Genomic DNA, 22,416 nt, shown 5'->3' on the forward strand with positions numbered 1-22,416 from the left:
GGTATTCATTTATTTACTGAGGCTCAGTACATTTGTGTTCATGGTGACCAAGGAGCTTGGTTTTCATTCAGCTTCTACCCCACCAATATCTGACCATCTTCGCAGAAAGCTTTTCACACATGGTGTGTATAGAACACATGATGTGTGATGTGACAGAAAGCTTTTACAGTTCCTTGTCAGAATTTATTGTTTAATTCCTTCGGGCCTCTGCCCACATTTAGGTATGTGGTAAGACTACTCCCACAGTTACACTGAATAAACTTATCAGGCAACCTTTGACATCAGTGGGACCACATTAATTGATGCAAATCACAAACATCCTATAGCACAGCTGTACTGTATTAATCTTTTTCTTGTATTTTTACTTTTAGTCATTGTTTGAGCACTTGGGTTTTGTGTCATTTTGGTTTTGGATTCTGGGTTGTTTTTTTTTTTCCTTAATTCTCAGCTATTCAAGTAGTCCCGGTTCATATATACATGAAGACATACTTATTGTTAGAATGACAGTTGTATCGGTTCCACATATAAGCTGATGATATTAGCCACTTTTCTCAGGAAGAAATGAAGTTACCCTTTTACCAGGATATCTGCACACAAAAAAAGTATACAAGCAAAGAAACTTCCATAATAAATTTTTACTTCAAGAATTCCATTACCACAGTATATTCACTTATCTGACACTGCTGTAACTAACTTTACTTCTATCAGATGGAATATTCATACTTCAGTCTGTGACACATTTACTGCATCTAAACAGAAACCATTTGTTTTGTCCAACATGACAGCCATGAAAATTTGTGATGTTTTCCTCTATAAATCTTGCTGTCCTCTTTGACAAATGAAGAAAATATAAATAAGTATATGCCTGAAAGTCCTATCAGCTTGCACCTGATCTGCAATGCTTTCTTTTTGGCTCTTTTTTTAATCTTATTTCTCTTATGTCTCTAATCTTTTGTATTAGCTATACAAGTCCTCCTGGACAGGAAGATTATTTTCACTTGCCACTATTGGGCATTTACCACAGATTTTTTACAGAATTCTAACTTTAAAACAAATTTCCTGGCACAAGATCCATACATCTATTTATGTAGTTAAGTACACAAAATGTAATTTCCCAAATGGTTTCAGTCATAAGCACTTTTCAAAAGTGTTATCCACTTCTAGTATATTAAAATGCCATTCTGTGCAATACAAGAAACGTGTGTAACAAATGGTGGGCAGTGAAAAGGAAGTAAAAAAATCTCATTCTCTGGAAATTATAATAGCTCAACTCAAACACTGTGTTTTTCTACCCATCACTGCACTTGATTTGAGTAAATTCAGCTCAAAACCTAAACTCAATACAACCCCAGTCATGGTGAGAAGCTTCTTAATCACATTTAGCATACATCCCACTCTCTATCCATTTTCTTTTTCTAAAAGAAACTAGCCATTTGTCAGACATTTTTTAAAAAGGAGCAGCTGATAAATTCGATGGGAAATCATTCTAGCTAAAGCAAACATAATCACCTCCAAAGGAAAGCGGATCCTCCTGTACTTTTCATCAAGCGGTTGCAATGAAGCCTTTAAAGCAAGAGCTTCCATTGCACTCTGTAGGAAAGCTGCAATTCCAAGTTATTGGGGAATGTACAGGCAACATAATTTGCAAAGAATGCCAGGCAATTTACATAGTTCATATAAATACAGTAGTTAAAACTGAATTGTAGGAAAAAAGAGCTAAAGGTATCCCAGAAGAGTAGTGGGATCTGGCAAAAACCTCTCCTCTATAACTTTCTGGATTTTTTTAAAATGATTCTTCAAGCAGATGTAATCAACAGTTGACTCCCATCAAATTTCTGTTTTCTACACAATTTCTACTTCCAATAGCTTTACCATTGCCCTAGACGTACACTATTTCAGACATGTTTTTTCCACTTCCTTCCAAAGTGCTGTTACCCAGTTGCAAGAATACATAAATGCCAGTTTGTGCTCCATTTTAGGCTGGTTTTATTGAAAGGTTGTTCTTCAATTCACAAAGGAGTTCTGTTAAGCTGTTATAATCAGCACAAACACTTCAAGAGCAAGTGTCAAGCTGACAAAACGGCCTATAGCACAAGGTAAGTTAAGAAAGGAATGCACCACGTCTGATTGCAACTATAAATCCCCAGCCGTGCTGGCATCTTCTCTATAATAACATTAGAAGACAGACAGCAAAGACTAAATTCAGCTCCTCCCATCTTTCTTATAACGGCCTCTTTCTTATGTTTTTTGACATACTGGTAAGCCTCACTCTGCTCCCCTAGCTGTTTCACATTCCATCATAGCTTCGTTGTAAGACTTTCAGATCACTGCCTAGAATTGTGAAGGACTGTGTTGCTGCTGTTTTCAGCCCTGAAAGGCAAGCTTGACCTAATAATGCACTGGCCCTCAAATTACCAAAAAGCACCAAATGAAGATATTTCTCAGTGTGAATCTTATGCCTCACATTATACAATTAGTAGAAAAGATCATTCAAGTCACTCATTCACATGAACCAAAAAAGGATTTTTATTTTTTTCTCCACACCATTAGCTGGAAAACTCAAAGAGCTAACTTGCAGTAAGCCAGACTCTGAGGTTAAAAATGCTAACATGCTCTTTTTTATCACATCATTTCTTGTCTGTTCAGCAGGTGAGACACAACGCTCAGCAAGAGATGAAAGATAAGTAAGAAGATTAAAGACAGTAGTGCTAAACACAGTTGGTCCTATGCTTTGATCTACTTTAAAATGAATCTTATGACCACAGATTTCAAGACTGAGCTGAGAACTGGGTAGCACACCACAGAAAACAAAACAATTTCAGAAAACCTCTCTCAGGTACAAATCTTACACTAAGAACAGATTCCATGTAGTGCATAGTGTCAAAAAAAAAAAAAAAAAAAAAAAAGTAATTCCAGTTCACAGCATTAGTACTGGAGAACACCCAGTAAAACAATGTAGTTTAGGAAGGCAGTTACTGGACAGCTTTCAGCAACACTGAGTTTGTTGGCATTTTCCCTAGTGGCCTACATTTAAAAATAGGCCCCACAAAAATATCAACACCCAGACTAGGTCTGACATTTCTATGGACTCAGCCAGAAGTCTGGAGAATAAACTAATATAGCAGACCTACAGAATCTGCTGGTGGATATATTTAGGTTCAGACTGAAGCCAGAGTTGAAGACTCAAGAGGAAAAAGCAAACAACGATCCAAGCACAAACCTGTATCGGCTATACTTTGATTACTGAGAAATTTATCAGAACTGAAACAAATTAGTAGATGGAAGTAACCAGTTTTCAGCTGCAAGACACCTCATGTCTCCATATGCCACTCATGGGATTGACAGTTAGATTACATATGGTCTACGTTAGGTTAGTTTAACTTGTTCTGAATACACCCACTACACAGTATGAAGTTTTCAAAATGTAAACTCTACAATGCATATTCAAGAAGTTGATGGCAAGGTGGTCCATGCGCTGGCATGCCACTTAATCACAAGGGAGCATATGGGGTATTTTCAGGGGGCAACCTCAGGACAGCCACCTTGACCAGCCCATACCGAAGCCACTTGGTAAATCAAAATGACATGTAGGAAGAAGTGACCAACATAGATTTACATAAAAAATGCCACAAGTTCTCAAAACCAAAATGACCATGTGGTCACTGCCATACATGTTTAGATCTATTTCATCTCTCTTTTAAAAAGATTTTTTCACCCCCTTCACAAACAGGACAAGAAACAACTTGAGAAGGAAAGAAGAAATGAAAATAATTCCTTCCCACTAAATTCTTACAAAAGTTTGCCTAGACATACCTAAGAAGCTATACATGAACACATAGGAACTGACATCACCTGCATTTGCAGGAAGTCTTCTTCTTTCCCATAGCACAGCTGGAAGACTATGTCCCTTGCTTTCCAATAAATGGATTCCCATCATGCCCAAAATGCAGACAGGGCAAAAAATGTAGTACCTTTCATGTTGTGTTTACTCATGTATTCAAACTGTTCCCTCATTAAATAAATAAATAAATAAATAAAGATCAGTTTTTATCTTCCAGAATGGGAGTCACCAGAAATATTAAAAAAAAAAATGCTTGAAGCCTAGATTTCCATTATTGAAAACAATATAGACAAGAAGGGAAGTGAGCTTCTGTTCTAAGAAAGAAAGTTATCTAACTACAGAGAAGTTGTGAAAACTGAGTATAACAAAATGAACATGAGCTGGCAATACGCCCAGGGAAAATGGTTTCAAACTGAAAGAAGGGAGGCTTAGATTGGATATAAGAAGGGGTTTGTTTGTGTTTTTTTGTGGAGACCCTCACAGTCAGACTGGATGGGGCTCTGAGCAACCTGATGTAGCTGTAGGTGTCCCTGTTCATTGTAGGGGAGTTGGACCAGATGGCCTTTAAGTGCACCTTCCAACTCAAATGATTCTATGATTCTAAGATGACAAAGGGTCTGCAGCATCTCTCCTGTGAAGAAAGGTTGAGAGATCCGAGACTGTCCTACCTGGAGAAGAGAAAGCTCAGGAGGATTTCAACATCTGTAAATATACAAGGAGGGGAAACAAAGGCAGAGTCAGGCTTTTTTTTCCAGTGGTGTCCAGTGACAGGAAAAGAGGCAATAAGTATAAGCTGGAACACAGAAGGCTCCCTCAGCATCAGTGAGATTTTTTTGTGCAGGTGACTGAGCACTTACACAGGCTGCCCAGAGAGGCTGTGGATATTCTTTGTGGAGATCATCAAAAGCTGCCTGGACACAGTCCTGAGCAACTTGCTCTGGATGGCTCTACTTGAGCAGGAGTCTGGGCTAGATGGCCTCCTGAGGTACATACCAGCCTTAGTCATGACATGTTACGTGAACACTTTTAAGTCAGTAAGTGCAGCAATTCCCAAAAGCACCTATTAAAAATTAGGAACTTAACCTAGACTTTTAGAACAGTAAATAGAAAATAGTTTGGGTTTGTTTTGTTGGTTTTTGAATTAATTCTCATAAGAAAGACTGTTCTACTCTCCAGGAGAGGAGAGGCAGGAAATAAGCTTCTGCCTTAAAATAGTACACACATCTTCCTTTAACTTGCCCTGTCCCAGAAGATCATTACAGAACATAAAAGCAAATACTGAGTCAGACATGACTGAAATTAAAGTTTTTGAACTTATTTTCAAGTAATCATTTGGATTTGTTTTCTTGTGGAGCTTTAGAACAATGGGCAAAATATCTTCAAAGTAAGTAATTAAGACACAGTGTTAATTTTAACCATGCAGAAATATTTGAATTTACTTTATATAATCTATGCTGTGGGAGGCTAACTTCTCAGAGTAGCATTTTTGATGGCAGTCAACTACATGTCACTGACCTTCAATGGAAACAGAACACTTAAATTTCTTTGAAGCTATTAAAAACCCTATTTTTGAAATCCATGTTGTTAAATCAATTTCCTAGAGGTTAATCACTTCAGGCAGAATCCAGTTATTCTCACCTTCCTTAGTATTGCACAAAGATAGTGCTATTTAAGGTCAGGTGATTTACATCTAAAGGTAAATCTGAACAGAAATTCATCAGAGACCATACACTTCACCCTTACCAGACTCTTCTTTATCCTTGACCTCACTTTCTACCTAATTAGCTTTGAGGCATTTTAGACCAGCTGCCACAGGGTGACATGGAGTAGCATGACAATGTCTACACATGCCTTCAAGCAATTGGTTTCAAGCCTGAGGCTCCAGTATCATGAATCTGCACTCAAATCTTACACTGCAGTATGCAGTAATCCCACTCAGGATATCAGGGAACATTCTAGCACTAACAATTCACTTCCATCCTACCTCCACAATAAAATAACAACAAGGTTTTCTAATTGCCCTTTGAAAACAGGGTCAAATACATGCAAAAACATGAAGTACCACTTAAAATAACAGGCCCTCCGAACAACTCACCTGAAACTGCTGTAGAAAGCAAGTTATGGACAGATTCACCTTGAGTTTGAGAATAGAAGGGATGAGATTTCTCTAAAAGCACTTAACTTACTACTTGTTAGAACAGAAATTATAGTCATCATGCCTTCAATCAGCTCTTTCTTGTCAACAAAAGCATGAAGAGATGTACCTATTTCCTTGCTGCTTGCTTTCTACATCCATAAGGTGCTGCACAATGTCAGGGCTCTGTGGTGGAATAACTAGTCCGTAATTCAAGACAGCCAGAGTTCAAGCACTGAAATTCAACACTCAGGTGAGCATTAGTTTTAAGAAGATTTAAGCTGCAATCTGCAGGGTAAACAGAATTAAGCTAATTAAGAAATCAGCGCTCGCTTGGGGTCAGGTCAATCTGGATCCCACCATTCTGTCTGAGAAGCCTTAATTTTCTGACACCTGCTCTTGATAGGAGAGCTTCTACCTGTCATTTAGTTGTCCTTTTCTTGCTCTACAGTGCTATTTTTTCTTAGCTGCCTTTTCTGCAAAGCATGCATCCATCTGGTCATGTCATCTAACTGACAATCCACATGTCTTTTTTGCAAGGCTATCTACACCAACCACTTTCTAGCTTCCAATTCACTTTATCTTTCTATCCCATGGTGACTTAACATTCCACTTGTCTGAGTTGTGAGGATGAGATTGTTGACAGCTAACCTTATCCATCAGGCCTATTTCCTCTAGCTCCCACTGCATTCATCTTCCCTTTCAAAAGTTACATTCTAGGTTTAATTAATTTACAACAATGAAACAACTAACTTAAAACCCATAAATATTGACTGCTTGATAAAACAATTGCAAACGAATGAAAATGATCAACAACTAATGAAGAGGGAATTCATGGAACTAGCAGACTGAAAAGTAGCATGCCAGTTTTTCTGTGGTTTCCCTCAGAACTTATTCAGTGCAACATGTTCTGGTACCCTACAGAAGGAATTACTGATGTGCAATTATCTTACAGCTTACTTACAGGTTCTGAGGGAGAAATTTCTATTAGGATAAGTTTAATTGGATAATGTTTAGTGGTGTTTTTCCCATTAACACGTCAGTTCTCATAAGGCTTTGATGTACTGGATAATTACCAAACAGCAAAGTAAAACAAAAGAGTACCAGTGCTTTACTGAAAAGATACTGCACTGCGTTGTGGAAACAGGATTGAAAACTATCATAACATAGGACCTAGATGTTAGTGATCAGTGATGCAAAGTCTATTAGAGGTCAGTAACGAGTGGAGTACTCCAGGATCAATCCTTCTCAGTGACTTCACAGGTGACACAACCAGAGAGAGTGGCTGATGTACCAGAGGGATCTTGGCAAGCTGGAGAGATGGGTTAACAAGCAATAGAGTCCTGCATCTGGAAAAGAATAACTCCAGGTACCAAGACTTACTGGGGTCAACAACTGAGAAGCAGCTCTGCAGAAAATAATTTAGAAGACCTGGTAGAAACTAAGCTGAGCATGAGTCAGAAATGAACCCATCCCCCTAAGAAAGCAAGTGGTGTTCTTGGCTGCATTAGGCAAAGTATCACCAGCAAGTCAAGAGATGATCCTCCTTCTTTACTGAGCATTGGGAAGGCCATATCTAGAATGCCTGCATCCAGGTCTGGGACTCTAAGTATGAGAGGAAGATAGGGATACTGGAAAAGTCCAACAGAGGACAATGAAGTCAAATGACCTAGAACACCTCTCCTATGAGTGAGAACTGAGAGCTGGGACTGCTCAGCCTGGAAAAGAGATGGCTCAGGCAGGCAGGATCTCATCAGTACCTGTAAATACCTGAAGGGAGGGAGCAAAGACAGAACCAGGTTCTTTCCAGTGGTGACCAGAGACAGGAAAAACAGCAATAGGCACAAAATTGAAAAGATGTTCCATCTAAACTTTTCTAGTAAGAAGTAAAACAAAGAGCAAGAGAAATGAACTCATGTCTTAGCACTGACCTGGTCAAGGTGGCTAGCACCAGTCTATCTACCCTGCAAATGATTTTGATACCCTGACCAGTCAGAATACAACCAAATACCCACAACAACTGAAAACTTGGTTTACTTGTTCCGCAATGGTTACAATAACACAAGAAGAACTGACAGACATTTCATCCTCAACAGTGATTGCTGTGATCCTCATCATCTTCCTTCTTGCACTGTTCACTTTTCTTGCAGAAACACGCTTAAACTTTATGGAAATGCAAAGAACAGGCATCTCTTCCAACACTGAATCATAGAATGGCTTGGGTTGAAAAGGATCACAATGATCTAGTTTCAACCCCCCTGCTATGTGCAGGGTTGCCAACCACTAGACCAGGCTGCCCAGAATTGTAGGGTTGCACCCACTGCAGATTGCAAACATTGCAGCTTATGAGTAACATGTAAAGCTTCCAGCCACTGAAGAAGAAACTGGCCAGAAGTATACTGCATATTTTTAACAGTACCTCTGGCCACAGAATCCAATTTCTCCATCCTAGATGATTATGACACCTTGTTAAGAGAGGTGAAGTGACAAGGCTGTGTCAGCTAGAAGCTGGACTTCATTTTTATCTAACCAACAAAAAGCCATGGCTTGGAATAGAAGTCACGGAAGTAACCTGCTTGCAAAATCTTGCCATATGCAGCCCATACATGGCTAAGAAGCGTTCAAAATCCAAATGACATTGGATGCTTGAAGACTGCCATAATTATTCATTTTGCAAGAAAACTCTCTACCGGGCTTGCTAATTACTGCTAATAAAGTCATTAAAGAGGGCACAGAGGCCCTATATACAGAAGGAAGGACATTCATGCAACAGATGCCAAAATAAAACAGGAAAAAAAAAAGACCTGATCCTGCTTGACTGCTGATTTTAATGTATAAAGGTCATTATAAATCATCACTGCTCCCCAGAAAATAACCATGCAGAGACACATTACATTCCATCGATCTTTTAACATAAGTAAGCACCAAAATCACAAGCTTAATACTTGTAAGAAGAAAGCAGCTGCATGCCATATAAAATAGTACTTGCAGAAAAGAAAGTCGGTGTTCTGCTACGCTTCAAAGTGCCCATCTCCGATGCAGGAGCATGAACGTGTTCTGGTATTCAGGGACTGCATTGTCAGTTGCTGTGACTTCCTCCTTTTTTTTTTTTTTTTTTTTTTTTTTTAATAGCAAATGGTAATACAATAAAAGCAAAAAAAATAATAGGCAAAGGAAAACAAAATAATTAGTACAACTAAAGTTTAAGACAGCTTTTCAATCAGTGATCTAGAAGTCTGTGAAAGCTCTATTCTAGACACAAAACTCAGAGAAGGATGAGGTCAACCAAGTTGTATGATCACCACTGAATTCTGACAATACTGAAAATATTCTTTGTTAGGAACATTTAGACAGGTAAAGCAGCACTGGGGGAAATATTCATTATTCCAAACACCTTCCATAATTCTATTTGTTGTTATCCACTCATCAGTTAAGTACTTCTCCAAGACACAATGCAGCTGTACAGAAGGCAGTGATAATAGGTGTAATGCCCAGTATCCCCTTCTTGATCCAGAGTGATCTACATGTATATGACTTTTTTCTTATAAATCCACCCAGGTATACTAAATCTTTCTTTCAAGATCAATCTGCTTTCCCAAGAGCAAGGAATATAGTAGTGTGGTGGAGATTAGGACACTGAGGCACTCAGCAACTTTCCCTCATTCACATGAGTCAGAAGGAAACACAAACCATACCTTCTCAACTCCACTGGCTCTAAGTCCCTCCTTTTTCCATTTTACAGTCAAAGATACTACCGTATTTCAGATCCAAAGCATATTTACATACTCTGATATCTTTATACAATCTGATCCTCATCCTTGGTCTTTATCACTTAATTTCTAAGTTTACTAGTGTCTTGCATTGCAATATAGTGGCAAATGACCACGTTTACAATGAGTCTTTTGACAGTTTGTAACATTTAATGAAGAGTCTTCTGTTATGTTCATGAATGCTAGTAGTGGTAACTGTACATACATTCAATATTATACAAAGTAATTTCATCATCTAAGCACAGCTTATGTCCCTAAAAAGTGAAGAACACATTGCTAAGTGACATGAATGCTTTTCAGTCATCTGTATCAAAATATTTAGCGGGTGCATGTACACATAAATAACACGTTGATCTTCATGCCTATATTTTATCATAAGTTTTATGAACTATCATACTGAAATGTTAGTCTAAATCAAAACGCAACATATTTCTGCCAATCTTTGGCCAACATTCATCACCCTTTATTGCATTACAAGGGACAAGAATGTAACAGGACATGATTCATTATCGCAAAGTTTCAGATTCTTAGGCAATGATTCAATAAAAGCTTTTGAAATCATCATTATGATGGTTCTGATGGTCTTTACTTCCAAAGGTTCTTAAAGCGTTTCAAACGTGCAGTTAAAATACGAGGCAACTATCAATAAACCCGACTGTCTGTTAGTAAATCATTTGTCACAAGAACCCACAGGCTTATGAAATACCCAAATTTCCTATGAGTATGGTCAATAGGAAAGTCGAGGTAGATGTAGTAATTTTTCCACACCTGGAATCCCACAGCCCAAGTATGTGCATTGTGAAATAAATTATCTGGACCACCACAGTCTTCTAAAGAGACAGAAAAAGGACATGGGAATAAGCCAAATAACCCACAGAATGTCACTGAAGATGAAAAACTGCTCATTTTGAAGAGTTTTGCCAGTCTGGAAAAAAAAAAGAAGAGCCATTGGAGCTGTCATGCACTGATACAGACTAAAGCAAATTGAAATGTCTTCATGCTCTCTTTTTTTCCCCCCAAAAAAAAATTTGAATAGTACATCTTCTACTTAGGTTCCTTTAAATATTTGTTTTCTTTTAGCAGAGAACATATTGACAAACATAAGTAAGGGAAGTTTTCTGCTAAACAAAAACAGATTTCAGGCTTACCTAAGCAGAAGTCTAGAATTTGGCATGCTCCAGCTTCATGAAAAGCTATGGTGTCTCCTGGGAGGAATTCTAGTGCAAAAGATAATGTAGCTTACTAACATAGATAATCTCACTTAGAAATTTACTTCAACTGGGTGGATTCAAGTCACCATTTTAGTAATTGTACGAAAAGAGAAATAAGTGGAAAACAGCTTCATCAGCTCCACATAGACAGCAGAACCAGAGTTTGCTAAAAGCCATCCAATGCAGTGCTTCGTTTCTGACAACAGCCAGCAGTAGATGCGCGTGAAGCACTGTAAGTACTTGGTAAGTATAGAGATACTTCCGAAAGTACACACTTAATTCATCAGCAGCAGCATCAAAAAATTTGAAGTTCATACAGATTCTAAATAACAGCAGCACTGACATGGTGTTTAATGATAGGTTATAATCATGGATTTTCCTATTTAATTACCTTTTAACCTGTAGTGTTTTGTTTTTGTCTTGTTTTGGGTTGTTTTTCTTTTTTTGGGGGGGGGGGGGGGAGGGGGAGGGGATGGAGGGAGAGGAGGGGAAGGGCAGTCCGTTTTGCTTTATTTTTATATTTTCTCCGTATCTCCACAACTGTCTTTTCTCCTCAACTGTTTTCAAGACTGATGCAATCCTACTTCACTTAGCCACTTCTTTAACAAAGCCATTCTCTGTACATCTGAAACAAGAAGATGGACATTCACTTTTGGGAAAAAAAAAAAAAAAAAAAAACCAATGCTTGTGAGATGTTTTCACATCTATCTTGTTCTAGGACAATTTCCATTCTTAACTGGCCACACTTTAGGCAAGAGTCTGAAGAGAAATAGGGATCTCACAATACCTTCCACAAAAAGTCTGTATATTTCAAAGTGGATGCATTATGGCAACCACAAATTCTATTAGCCCTGTCACAACTCCTTAAGAAGTGCTAGTTAAGCAGTTTTTGCAGAGCTTAGGGGCTGGAGGTGGAAAAGATGGTGAGAGGTGGACATACACCATAAAACACTGGTCCTTTCCTTCCAGTAAGTTGTGGTCCACTTAGGCAAAGCGCCCATTGCAGTCCTTACCCAGGACATAAATGATGGCATGTTATGGCCCAATTAAAAGAACTGAAATGAAAATATTTAGCACACTGTGAAGCTGTCCCACAAAAACATCAACACATTATACTTCTTTTTCTCCTAAGGAATTTCCCTAATGTGTAAAGAACAAAAATGAATTAAAAAAATAACAGCTAGGGAATGTTTATGGTCTGCGGATAGCCTGTGAACAGGTACAATAATTCAGATCATGTTTCCAAGTACAAATTTGATATATGTTTTCAAAGCCAATTTGACCTAAGGTCCAAGTATTTCATAAGTGCAAAATCTCACACCTGCAAAATGCAATTGCCTCTTTCCTGAATCACTGGCAGGTATCCAACTGTACTGAGAACATGTACGTGTGAGTAGAGTCTGTCAGGACCCAAAACCTGCAATTTCATTAAATTCCATAAATTGAATTAAAACACACTGGAAATTTAGATGTTTTTTGTTTGTTTGTTTGTTTTTCCCGAATCCTTTCGGAGTAAGCTACTGCTAAAAGAAACTATTCAAGAACTTCAAGCTGCTTTTCACAGAAGCCAGTTGCCTCATCCAACAAGACTGATCATCCAGATTGTTAGCTTTCCTTTTGCTCTGCATGGATAGATCAATGGCAGATAGAAAGGATATCACTAGACAGAAATCAGTTTCCAACCTACGTGAAATCTTGACATCTTTTAAAGCCAGTTAAACTAGTCCTGCATCCTGACCATACCCTCAGAAAAGATCCTAATTTTTTAATGGAAAGATGTAGAATCTGTGTTTCAATGATTAAATTTATTTACAGCTTCTTGTGATGCAATACTTTCCAGAAAATATTACTTCAAAATACATTTCATTCTTCTCTGTTTAGGCACAAATAGGACCAAGCCTCACAGCACACTTTATATAGCTTACAATCTGACTTCAATACTTTCCCTTAGGGGAAGGGGGCACTTTTAGACTACAAGATCAGATTGATAATGTATTCTTTGAAGGACAATTAACGTATATTACCACCATCTACTACCAATCAATTATTCTTTGTCAGCTGCTATGTTCCTCTTCCATGTTCACATACGCAATAGGAACAAAGGACATAGCTGGTGCTCCACAAAACCTTTTTTCCTTTCGAAATTTACGCTTGCAAAACAATTTGAAGGTCTGAGGTGTGCCTAGGTTTAAAATGACAGAATGCCTCAAAGCATTGCATTACTTGGTCTTCATGTCTGCCTTTCTCCTGTAGCAAGGCCACATGACTCCCCCATTTTAACCTGTCATCTACCTATGCTCAAGCCTCTGTTGCATTTAGATCTGAGAAGATCAGCATTGCTCTCTTTTCTGTGGTTGAGAATCACAGAATAGCCTGGATTGAAAAGGATCACAGTGATCATCGAGTTTCAACCCCTCTGCTATGTGCAGGGTCGCCAACCACTAGACCAGGCTGCCCAGAGCCACATCCAGCCTGGCCTTGAATGTCTTGAATGAGAAAGGATGAAGAATTAATGTAGAGTGGGAAGTCCTGCCCAAGTGCACTCATGTCCACATTGAAAACTAACAAGTTCTTAAATAGGCTAAAACTTAGACTCTTTAAAGCTAATAAATTGAATGTCATTCCTTAATAACTTTGAAGGATTTCTTAGCTGAGTCTGAAAGCTTCCTTATTGTTTCCCTTCTGTGCTATTACTACCCAAGAAATACAACAGGATTCTCCTTGACTGCTATTTACTGTTCACATCACATTTACTATTGCATGTATTAACTGCATACTCCAAAGATGCTGACACAGGAAGAGTTTTTCTCCTTAAGATATAATTTGGCAACCAAGAAAAAGTAAGCAACATTCAACTTCTTTTGTAAAACTGAAAACTGGCTGAGCTTAAAAACGTGTTACAGTTGAAGCATACTAATCCTGGTAGAGGCATTAAACCCTGTTAAGTATTCAATTAATCATCAGCTGTAGGATCAAGAGAGGAATTGTCTCCTAGACATCGCAGATAGGGACTATTGGAAACATTTCTGTTTACCTCTGTAACGGTGCTGGGAGCTCAGAGTGGAGGGCTCAAGCATGAGTTCATCTCCCCGAAAATCTCTTCTTCCAGGAGTCTCTGATGCCTCAGTGCCTCCTGCTCTCTTCCTGAAGATAAGCTTCTCCACTTCAAATTTTAAGTTTGCTCTGAGATAGCTTGCTATGGGAATTTTAGTAAAACCGTGAACCCGGCACTACAGTCAGCTAGACAACCAGTTCATGAGTCTCATCTGTAGCACGGCTGCCTGGGATTGCAGAGCACTCAGAGTAGTGCCGGTTCTTCTGGAGACAGTCATATTATGAATGTGTAAGGATACGTTCTACTGTATGAACAACAGTGCAGAATTCAAATCATGACAGCCACCACCTTTATGTCAGAGATCCCTCACAATGTTTCCTGCCTCTAGAGCTATTAGCTACTTGTTTCTTAACACTGAACTATTATTAACTGAAAACGACCAATGTAAATTAACAACTACAAATGAAACCCAGGCCTATAGCAAGCAGGTTGTACTCAGTTATGCGTCTATCAGGTTTATCAGGTCAACTAAGTCCTATTTTATGCTCTCAGTAGGAAAGAACATTCAGCTCATATTACAGAATACATATTTCCTTTGCTATGACAAGAGGAATAATGTATTTATCTATCAAAATTGCCTGCCTTTATTCCAGAATGAACAATATCTAACATCTGAACCTTAAAAGCTCATTGATTATCTCCAATGTAAAGGAATCACAGAGCAAATTGAACTTTATTCCCTGAGAGAAGCTATTTAGCTATCAGATAGGAGCCTTTGACACTAATTAGTAGATCCATAAAACAAACATTCAGTAGATAAGAGCAGATGCAAAATAGAAACAATAACTCTATGTCTTTCTTCATTCTTTGTATTTGCTTTTCAATTTTATAGCTTTGCTAATATCCAGGCAGCAAGATAGTTGCAAAATTAAGAATAGGAAAAAAAAATTAGTATCCACAGTCTTTTATTTCAGCTTACTCAAATTTAGTCAGTAATTGCACTTATTTTTAGACAGTTTCTTTAAGATAACTACTATAATACAAGAGTTTGGCCACGCTCAGTTAGACCCCTTCACTGACATCCTCCTCTAAAAAGGATTCAAGAAAAAGAGTGTTTAAGACAAAGCAATTGAATAGTCATTTAGCTTCAGATACAAGAAGCCAGCAGAAATCCTACAGAGCAGCTGATGGAGGTGACCACAAAAGGAACTGAGAAGACTAACTTCTAAAAACTCAGCAAAACAGAGAAGGTGCTAGGAAAGGTGACAAGTTTTGAATCAGAGTAACAGTAAGGCAAAACAGTTCCATACCTCTCATTACTTGGCAGCGAGGTCAGTTCTCTCAGCTTCATTAAAACCATCCGCTCTCAGATTCTGGCATTAGACATTAAGAGCTTTTTTCTACCTTCCTAGAGTACTATTTTACCACAGCTTGGCTCTGAACTTTTAATGCCCTACAACTGACTGGAAGTGAAGTGGTTTTCTCAGCACCTGCATGGCTACAGACAGAATTAGCTTGATTGCACCAATTACACAGAAACCATGAGAATGCAAGTTCCTATGTACTCTAAAATACCTGAGCACACTTGCCTAGTAGTAACTGGTTATTTGATAAGGCACAAAGACCTTATGGAGTGTTTTACTAGGGGCAGCAGGTACTGGAATATAATCCTATTATTCTAGAAGCCATATATCATAAATTCAGCCTTTGTAAGCAAAGTAGCATTCTAGGAAAATATTCATGTTTCAGTCAGCCCAGCAAAGTTAGGATTACTTCCCAGTTTTCCACACATTGCTGTACCAGCACTGTCTTACTATACACTCTGTTCTGAAAATCCATGCCATAGGTAAGCAACACATGTAATTTTAAACACCTGCCTACTAAAACCTTCATCTTACATATTGCTCCCCACAAGGAAAGGTGATTTTCTGTATTCTAGTGCACAGAAACAGAAGTATACCCATACACACCAGTTCTCAGAATGTTTGAGTGCTTCTTATTCTGCATGCTTCTGCTTGCATAGAGGAGTCAAGCAGGATGGAATAGAGCTACTGTTCAAAGTTATTCAATGATAGCCTGACCTGTCAGAATGACAGAAGGTATTTGCTTAAGAAAAAAAGTAAAATAAATATTGTGAACGAGTATTTTGGGCATTATTGCCTCAAACATATCAACTAAAGTGTTCTTTGTTGCTTTTCTCAGTAATATTTTGTTAAAACATATATGCACCAACTTAAACACCATTTTGATTAAATGCTGTACCTGATGCCTGAAACTGAGCAGCAGTAGAGGAAAAAGCAGCACAGAAGAGTGTTTTGCACATCACAACCCAACTCTTGAATGTTACTTCTCCTAGTTAGCCATAAGCCCAGCATAGCTGCATCCTTCTTGATATGCTTAGCTAATAGAAGTAACAGATGAAACAACTTGGCAATGACAGCTGTTAGCACTAATAAAAAACTAACTCACCAAGATAATGGCTCGAGGAAGCAACCTGAATTGTCAACTAGAAATTATACCAATATCTGATGATGCTTCTAGCATTTAGTGGCCATTTCCAAGATGGAAGTGCTCTCTCCTTTGCATAGATGCTATTTTCCATTATGTTTCCAGTAAACAGCTACTAAAAATAATAGTTACAGCCTTTGGAATCATGTGCTTAGACATGAAGCAGTAAGGCTGGCTCTGACAAGAAGCATTTGATATACTTTAATTCAAAATACAATGCACCATGTAGAATCCACAATGGTATGCCAACATGTGCTTTTATTATCATGCATATAAACCACAGATAATCCAGGTTTGATAGAGACATTTTTCTTATTTCCCTATCAATTTTGACACTCAAAAGTGTATTTTCACACATCACAAAAAGACAGCAATTTACCTAATACTGGGGGGAAAAAAGCTAGAGCAAACATTTTGGTTTCCAAAGTTATTTTCTGACAGGAGCCTAGCCAAAATAATCAGACTGCATTACATATCCACATTTTTCAATAAAAATGAAAAGAAACAGCCTGAGACTGAAAAACTGATTTCAATTAAAAATGAAATCTTATTTAGGGGGGTGAGAAACTCTAAAAATAAGTATTTTGGAGAAGTAATCACATTCATAGAACATGCCTGCAATGTCACTTTTTTGTGGTAAAAGAGGTTGTCAGTTTAAAAATTTCTTCAGCTCCAAATAATAGAATTTAAAACTATGCTTCTTATGAATCTATGAGCCTCACTGAGTGTGATCTAGCATGAATATATTACAATCTAAAAGGCTCTGAAAATGGGATTTTCAATGATATTGTTGTTTTGATGGCACCTCCTTTCCCAGAGAAGCACTCCTAGGAGTTGAACTAGTTGTCAGCATAGCTTTCCCTCCCCACACCCAATCATGTGTTACCCTACCTTGAAAAGTATTCAGGGAAACATTTGCTACTGAAGCAAGCGACAGTGAACCTGAAGATACATAAGCAAATTTCAGAACTTTAAGTGAGACTAATGATGTTTTCAAAAAATATTTTTAAAGGCTTTTGAAAAAAAAAAAAATATCTTGAGGCAATTTGGGGGTCACTGAGGTAAAGACTGCAGTTCAGCACTGCACAGATATGGCTCTTGATTTGATTCCCAGGAAGCCCAAGTGCCAGGCCTCATATGGTTTATCAGCCTTCACTGACAGCAGCTTCATCACTGAGCTGCCTGTGGCAGCAACGAGTTTTCTAAGCGCCTTTAGCAGAGAGTTTGGTGCCACATATTCAGTGCATGAAATATGAATATCCACTGTGATGAAGGAAGGCTTGGAGCATTCTTTTCCTTTTATGCCCCACAGTAGGCTAAACATAGATCATTTCTTCCTGCATGAACACTTAAGGTCCACCTGACAAAGCTTTCGCTATAAACCCAGCTAAAGAAACTGCCTCTATATTCTTACAGGCTGCAAGATGGGAATACGTGGGGCAATTCAGTCATAAAAACTTAGTATGGTCAGTCACCAAAGGGAGACAAGATTGTAGCACTGCTGTCCATGTGGCAGCTTCAAATACCGAAGTGCTTGTAGATCATATTTGAGCCATGTTTATTTGGCAGAAGCTCTTGTACCATCTGCCAAGATTGTTAGAGCAGTAAGCAGTACTACATCCCTTCAACAAGGGCAATAGGTAAAATGTTTAGTTCTACTGTCTCTGAGAATGGGAAGAATAGTCATTTTCTCCTCTTCCAGCAAGTAGTACTTGCTGCATATGTAGGTTCACCTGCTTGCTGAACACCATGCATTCTGTCTGCCTATATCCACTGAGCACAGTAAGGCCCAGAGAAAATGCAACTAGCACTGCAGCTAGCAGTACAAATGCAAAGTGTCACAAGCATCTTTCAGATTCAACCACGACCACCTAATTCGTTACTTAAGACAGAATGTCCTATTATCATTACTTAACAAGGTGCCAATATCATGGAAGTGCTCCCCATTTAATCAGCTGCAAATAATTTGGCATTTTTCAGAGGAAGTTAATCTTCAATTCAAGATTACCTTGCAGGCTGCACTCAGGGGAGAGTAAGCACTCAGACGCTGTACTCCGCATCTCATAACGTGTCTCAGGAGATTAGAAAAGGACATAGTTTAGGTATTATAGTATTAGACTTTTTTTTAGGAAGGGGAAAAAAGGTGTTTTACAGTTTCAATTTTTATGTTAATGCAAGTGTCATTACTACAGTCCCAGGAACTGTTGAATCTGGACAAGTGTAATGGGATGAAACAAAGCATCATGGAAAAACTATGCAAATCACCATGTAGAGTAAATCAGGCTAACAGGCAGACTTCAGCTTTTTTCCCACAAAGGTCAAGCTGAGCCTGCAGTCTGAAGGGGAAGGGACACCAGTATCCAGTAAGATAATCTAACTTTATTCACAGAAATTAAGCAAAGAAATACTAAATGCTGGTGGCTGATTTGCCTTTGTAGATGGCATGGATAATCTCTTTTTTTTTTTTTAAATCTCCTTTGACATCATTTCATGCAAACTTCCCCCTCTCAGCAGCACAAGGCCACTTTGTCCTTCTCTTCAGTACTTTTGATCCATTATTTACCCCATTTCTAGCAGTGTCTGAAATTTATTTCTAGCTACATATTTTCTCCAGCATATATCCAGCCAGTACTAACATAGCAGTGTAACTTATCTGAACATGAACTATAACTTAAGTTCTTCCTCTATGTCCTCAGGGATACTTTTAGTCTCAAACTGCTATTTCCCATACTTAACTCATGGTAAACAGCACTGTTTTCCACTTTTCATATCTATTTACATGGTAGCCATTTCTTCTACCCCCTAAACACTGATACTGATTTAAGTCCCTCATCTTTCTTTTTCTTATCACCACCTGCAAAGCATGTCATCTTTGGGCACTACTCAGAATTTCCTCATTTACATTCCCTGATCTCCAGCATACAGCTCTCTTCTTGCTTTACAGCTGTGTACTTTTGTGTGTCATCTGCACTACCTAGATGTTTGCTTACAAGCCTGAGGTAAACTGTACCTGCAGCTTCCTCTTCTACTTCTATGAACCCTTAGGTCTCCTGTCCCTGATTGCCAATCAATGAAATATTCACACATAGGCTTCCTGAAATTCATAGAATATTACTGTGAGACTTATACAGACTCTCTCAAATCCAAATGTTCGACTCCCCTATTTTACCCTGGGCAGGGAAACACAGCATTTGTTTAGGTCAGCTGTGTTTCTTTTAGGCTTGGCCACCCACCAGGTGTCTTTAATGGCTGGAAGCTTCCACAATCATTACTCACCTCCTCAGCTCCACATCTACTTAATTTGAGAGGCATCTTCATTTGTTTTGTTTAAAGTAGATTGCAATCTACATAGAGAGGGAATAGGTTCAGCTTCTTAAAGGCCTTAGCTATCTGCTCTAGTGCATCCACACCTGGGTTACCTCATCATTTTCCACTAAAATATGGAGAAATATATAAGTCACTCACATTTTAAAATCCTAATACATATAGGCCTTAAAAATTAAGACCACAAACATAAGTCATTAAGTGAAGTTAAAAAAAAAACATTCTATTTTTTGAATATATGCTAATAATTCTTCTACCATTTGGAAAGACTGTGGGATAGAAGTACTGTACAACTTTACTCCAGGAGAATCAAATCAGGGTTGTTGCTTGGTAATCTGCTGAAGTAATTAGAGAGTTTTTAAAGATGGGAATTCCCTCCAGTTTTCACTGAGGTCAGGTGAAGTCAGGAGAAACTGCATACCTTACAAAACAAATTACACTTAAAATTCTGTTCTTACCTCTGACATCCTTTCATGCTAAAATGTGGTATTCTGCTATTGTTCAGATATCAATCTTAAAACTAAGAAAAGAATTATAGAGCTATCTTCTCCACTTATCATATAAGCACCAGCTACAATGACACTGGATGTAGAATACCTGCTTCTGCACGATACTTTCACAAAGCTGGCATTGCTTGTGTTTAGTGTTCTCAGGTTTTTACCTTGAACAATATCACCTCCCAGTTGCTTTGTTCTTCTCCCCCATCTATGTTAGTCTTCTTCCAGTCTCTTAGAGCTTTCAGGCAAAGAATAATCTTTTTTCTATCCTACACAGTTCCCATAACAATGGTTTAAGCTTTTCCACAAAATCTATACTGTGGGATCTATAATGTTTCCCTGCATTTTTCAGTCTGTGTACTTTCAACACAGCAGGCAGTATTGGCATTTGTGGCACGCTGGAATGAAAAGGAAAGTGCCATTCACTGTCCCGTTTCATTTTCAGTCTTTACACAATAAAATCTAGGATCAATAAAATTTTATAGCCAGTTTTAGAAGCCACTGAACTCTAATAATTTAATCAAAATCCTAATAAGAGGGGAAATAATCATCTAATTATAGAAGTATTACCACAAACAGTAGTAGTCTTCTATAAACTGCACTTAGTCCTTAAACCAGAATTCAAAAGAAAGGATAACAAAGTATTTTTAGCTAGGCTGTGAATTGCTCCTTACCTTCATTATGTGGAAACAGGCACTTAATGTGGAAACAGGTTATTAGGAGATGAGTACTGGCATAAATAAGTATGCTTGTGGATCAGAGGCAAATTTAATTTTATATTTGTGAATTTGCTGAAGGTCAGCAATACTTAACATTTAACATTGATTTTATAGTCATGGCTCCACAGAAGTTGATAGGATTTTTACTCACCAGAACTTAAGATAATACTACATACTCCTAAAAACCATCTTTAAGTATGCATGAAGAACTTCAAAGATCATTGGGAAAGTCAGCTTCATTATGATAAAGTAAACATCCATAAAGAATTCTGATTATTGCAAAAGATTTTCAAGCAGGTTTGATTCTTTAATCACATGAGTTTACAGCAGCTTATCACCTGCCTAATTCAGTTCATCTTTAATTATTAGCGTACCAATTTCAAATTGATTTAGATGAATCCAACCTTAAGTGTTGACAACTCTGTAGGTCGGCTACCTGTAGGTCATGTGAGAGGGTACTGATCTGGGGCTCTCCTCATTTAGTTCTCCACAAGGTGGCTCAAAGCCTCCCTACCACAGCCATGACTATTCAAGCCTACCGTGCGTCAGGATATTCCAATGTCTGGAATTAGAACTATTTCAGTTACACTGCTGACAGCTAAAAGAGAAGATGCTAAAGAGCATGCAGAAGTAAATTGAAGAGGGAGGAAAAAATTAAGATAGTAATGTGGTTAAAGGGACAGAGTTTAGAAGCTGTCTCAGGCTTTTCAATTGACTTTAAGAAGCAATAAACCACTTTCAAGCATTTAAAATATTTCCCTGTTTCTCAAAGGATATAGGTAGAGCCTATAACGGCTCAGATATTAACACTAACTGTGGAATTATAAGTGCTCAAATAGATCTGACTGTTTTCATTAGAGTATAGAACTTGCTGAGGAAGATTAAGTGTTTGGTTTCATGGCACTCTGAAGCCTAAGCAACTAATAAAACAAAGTAATGTTACAGTATTATCTAAGAATACATGTTAAACTAAAATATCATTCTCTCTTGGAAACAGTCAGGAGAATATAGAGTTGTAGAATAATTTACTAGTAATTGAATCTATAAGTAAATTGAAGAAATATCACTTGCTAGCTTCCAGCTGTAAAGCAGTTAAACTAAATCACGTTTTGTTTAATCAGTCATATTGCATGTTCTCAGAGAAAATTGGTAAAGCTTGCTATGAGGTTAATTTTCCTGATTCTGGCACATTCCTACACTTCGTAAAGAAGAGACACTGTTCAACTAACAATCATGACATGATTTATAATACATTAATCTTCCTCTAGGTGTTTGAAAAGAATTGCTGATCAAGCAGAGAAAGACCAAAGTTTATTTAAGTAAGCTGGAACTGATATAGGCTGGTCGAGCTTGGGAA

Source organism: Gallus gallus, chromosome 3, assembly GCF_016699485.2.
Source record: "Gallus gallus isolate bGalGal1 chromosome 3, bGalGal1.mat.broiler.GRCg7b, whole genome shotgun sequence".
In the NCBI taxonomy this organism is placed as follows: domain Eukaryota; kingdom Metazoa; phylum Chordata; class Aves; order Galliformes; family Phasianidae; genus Gallus; species Gallus gallus.